The sequence below is a fragment of the Rutidosis leptorrhynchoides genome, chromosome 2 (genome assembly GCF_046630445.1).
Source record: "Rutidosis leptorrhynchoides isolate AG116_Rl617_1_P2 chromosome 2, CSIRO_AGI_Rlap_v1, whole genome shotgun sequence".
NCBI lineage: Eukaryota > Viridiplantae > Streptophyta > Magnoliopsida > Asterales > Asteraceae > Rutidosis > Rutidosis leptorrhynchoides.
Window position 1 is genome coordinate 104,343,474 of NC_092334.1, and position 4,602 is coordinate 104,348,075.

Consider the following 4,602-nt stretch of genomic DNA (forward strand, 5'->3'; position numbering starts at 1 on the left):
ACCAGTATCAAATAGAACAGAAGCTAATAGATTGTTAATAGTGAATATACCTGTAACCAAGTCGGGGTTCTCACGGGCATCCCTTGCGTTTACGTTGAAAGCTCTTCCACGCGGTGGTCCACCGTCCTTTCGCTTGTTGGGATACTCATTTTTGAAGTGGCCCGGTTGTCCACACTCATAGCACTTTCTCGGTCCAGTAGGGTTTATCTTCACATTCAGGGTGGTGCTCTTGCAGTCTTTGCCAATATGCCCAGTCATTTTACATTTTTCACAGACCACGTTGCAGTACCCGGTGTGATGCTTGTAGCATCTCTTGCACTGCGGCAGACTACCCTTGTAGTTAGAGTTCAAGCTAGTGTTCGGGTTGGGGTTATTTCCCTTGAAACCTTCATGCCTCTTAGCGGGGTTTTGATCAAAGACCCTCCCCTTGCTGTTGTCCCACTTACGCTTCTCACTACTACCCGATTCAGATTTAGCCTTTTCTGGTTCTTTGCTGGTGATTTGGTTCATCAGGGTATGCGCCATGCGCATAGCTTCCAGGACATCAGCTGGTTTTGAAGAGGTAACATTTCCTTGGATGGACTTGGGTAGTCCCCACAAATACCGTTCCATGCGCTTAAATTCCGGGGTAACCATCGTGGGACACATCAGAGCTAATTCCAGGTACCTACGGTTATAACCATCAAGATCGGTTCCCACAACCTTCAAATCCTAGAACTCAGCCTCCATTTTCTGTATCTCTGTCCTGGGGCAATACTCTTCAATCATGGCCCCCTTAAATTCATCCCACGGGGTAGCATATGCCTCATCAATACCCTTAGCTTGAGCAAGTGTGTTCCACCAGGTTAAGGCACCGTCTGACAGCGTACATGAGGCATACTTGGTTTTGTTCATCTCTGAGCAGTTACTTACACGGAAAACAGCTTCCAATTTCTCAAACCACCTTGTAAGTCCAACTGGCCCCTCAGTACCACTGAAGTTGTGGGGCTTGCAGCTTTGGAATTAATAGTATGTCCACCCGTTATGATTGTGCTGGATAACTGGTGGAGCTTGGGGGTTCATTTCCGCTATAGTTGCGGCTACCCGTTCGGCTATCATTTCTTCGATCTGTGCTGCTGTGGGCGTTGATCTTCCGTTGGCCATTGATCTTCTAAACAAAAATTTTGACTCAAGTCAAAATCCAGTATTCAAATAATAATAATACAGTATATGGTAACCAACATGGAATCAACACAACACATGCTAATTAAGTAACGCAAATAGATTCAGATACCACAAAATCATCATACAGTAACGTAAATAGAACACCGTACAAGGATTAAATAACACTAAGTTCCATTCATTAATAAAAAGTTGCATATATTCGCATAAGATTCGTACAATACATGAGTGAAATATGAAACTACAAACGGGATTACATAAAGAAACCTAATACAAAAGCCCTATGGTGACGGTGGGTAAAGGATGTCCAATATGTGGGACATCTGGTCCTCGAGCTCAATTACCCGAGCACGGAGGGTAACCACCTCCCTTTTCAGTTCCTCGACAGAGGGAGAGGCTGGTGGAGCAGGCGGTACTGATGGTGCAGGTGGTGCCGGTGGTGCAGATGATGCTGGTGGAGCTGGTGGTGCAGATGGTCCAGCACCAGAAGTAGATGCTGCGTAACGGGGAGCCTTACGTATGAATAGATCAGCAGGATACGACACAAGCCGCTTACGGGTGGTAACTCTAAACTTCAGTCCATGTGCGTTAACGAACGATCTACCTCCGTTAACCCCTGGAATAATGGTACCATCGAAACGATACCGTTTCTTCGGCGGGGTAGAGGGTGGCTGCACGGGTGCCTCCTCAGGGTCCTCGTCGGAATCATCGTCGGAATCCTCGTTGTTGGAATCGTCGGATGACGAGTCGTCGGAATCATCGAAAGGTGGATGTGCTCGGCAAGTAGTCATCAGTCAGTATCTGCCGGGTGGAATCGGTACAACATGTCCATCAGGAAGGCGTCTAGCCCAATGACCATGCTCATTCCGGAAAGGAACGTCCCCATATTCCCCAGGAATCACTACACCACCGGAATGGTGCTGTGGCTCCGTGGGTCCTGGGATGAGTGGAGCTAGAATCTTCGGTGGATCCTCATGTCCATCTGAGATGATCACTGGGTCAGGTGCATGGCTACTGTCTCCAGAGGACGAAGCGCCAGAGTCGCTGGAGGGTAAAGAGGACGGGATCTATGTGTCAGCAGCAGTAGCAGGTGAGGTGGCAGATGAGTCTGAGTCGCTCTCCAAAATGATAACGGGCGGGACATCTGACATCTGAACAAGGAAAAATAACTTTTTCCATGTCAGTAAGTCATATAGCAAGCACGTATTAGGCAAAGTAACTACGACAGTCTAGATCATCTATAGCAGTAAGTAGAATGGCAATAATGACAAGTATCATGTAATCAAAAGCAGATAATAGCATGCAGTAGTGAAAGCAAGTAACAGTATATGACATATAGCAGTAAAAGTAAACAGCAGTATGCATCAAGTTTCGCAGAAACAAGTAAACTAGCAAGTTGTAGATTAGTCCTATTAGTAAATCCTACTCGGTCCGGTCTAGACTCACTAATGCAACCTAATTCCCTACAACCAATGCTCTGATACCAAATGTGACGCCCCGTACAAAATTAACGTGTACGGATTATCAACAACAGGATCATTACAAGGTCAAACACTATATGCTGTTTTAAAATAAGTTTGCATTCATAAAATGGAGTGGCGTCTTAACCAACATTAAAAGTTTTACAACCGATAGTGTGCTTCTACGAACAGAAGGTAATAATAATAGTACGTGACCCATAGGTCGTTACAAATTCATCGTTTCAAAAGTAACATAGTTTGAATGCAAATTAAATGTTTCATGCGAAGACATCTCTAATAAGCGCAGCGGGAGTCTACAAAGCATGACAACTACAGCGGAAGCAACCAAACCTTAAGCACCTGAGAAAAACATGCTTAAAAACATCAACACAAAGGTTGGTGAGCTATAGTTTAAGTATAATAGTAATGTAAGGTAGGCCACGAGATTTCAGTGTTTCAAAACAGTATGAAAAGTATATGTATAACCGTGGGCACTTGGTAACTAACTTAACGTAAATAACACCCCCTAAAAGTACACCTGGTGAGTGCGTAAGTTTACGAAGTATTAAACACCCGTTAAATGCTAGCGCTACTAGCCCGAGTGGGGATGTCAAACCCTATGGATCCATATCTAAGATTCGCGTTCACCGGTTCAAAGACCAATGACTAAACGTTACAGAGCTAAGGGGAAAGTTTATGCCGTTGTATAACCCACACATATATAAAGTTTAAGTACTCGTTCCTAGTATGTAAAACGTAAAATGCGCATTTATTCTCAGTTTCCAAAATAGTTAAAGTAAAAAGGGATGCTATAACTCACAGTGGAAAGTAGTAAAAGTCGATACGCGGGAATAGTAAGCAAGTGGTTGGTCCGAAAGGTCCTCAACCTAAGTCAAAAGTTACTAAGTTAGTAAATCGTTCCCAAAGGTTTAAAAGTATGTAAATTAGGTCTTAAGTATCATCATCATTCATCATTAAACAAAAAGTGTAAAGTAAGTTTTAATCAAGAATAGAGTTTGAAATAAAGGCTGACTTCGTTTAGTCACCACGACCTCTATAAAAACTAAAATGAGTTGAGACCAGTGGCCATGGATCCGTATATGAGTCCCATAGAGGCTGAACAATTTCCAGAACCAAACTCGTCTTCGTTTGACCGTGGCGACGGTTTAAGTGCGAGTAGGTCAGAAATTTCAGCACAACGTTAAAAGGGTGTAGTGACTTTCGGATGGCTATATATCCTAAACCGTAACTCGGATTAAGACGAGGTCTAAACATAAAATCATCTAATTGAACCAAAATAGCTGGAAATAAGATTTTCCAGTAGCCCAGGTTAATGATCAGTTCCAGAAAACAGTAAGTAAGATGTTCTGGTGGGTTCTTGGTGCTTGATGCTCATCACGGTTCTCATCCTTGATGCTTATAGCTTTAATTGTACAACTCGTTGATGTGTTTGCATCATCGTAACTAAGTTTTGACCATAATAACACTAGTGTAAGTCTAAGATATGTAGTACAACTCAATTAAGGGTTGTAAGTAGTTTGATGAACCAAAGTTACATCAAGATCTTAGATCCGACACATACATGAGTTCTAATAGTAATATTAAGCTACAAACTTGAAAGTAAACTAAATAAACAAGATATTAAGTTGTAGAACTTAGATCCTAGTTAGATCTTGAAGATCATAGACTAGAAAGTCTATATCTAGTGTTCTTAAGTTAGATCCTAAGTTATAGAGCTTGGATCTTCACTTTAATGAAACCATAAGTTATGAAACTTAGATTTTCAACTTGTAAAATGTATATAAGCTTATAAGCTCTTGTTTACAACAAATTTAGAAGACCATAAGCTATAGAAACTTAGATCCAACACAAGTGTATGAAGTTATAACTAAAAAGTTATACTTCCATGTTCTTGAACTTATAAAGTTAACTTTTGTTTCAAGAAATATGAGATCAAGCTTAACTAGTAATACTTGACCAA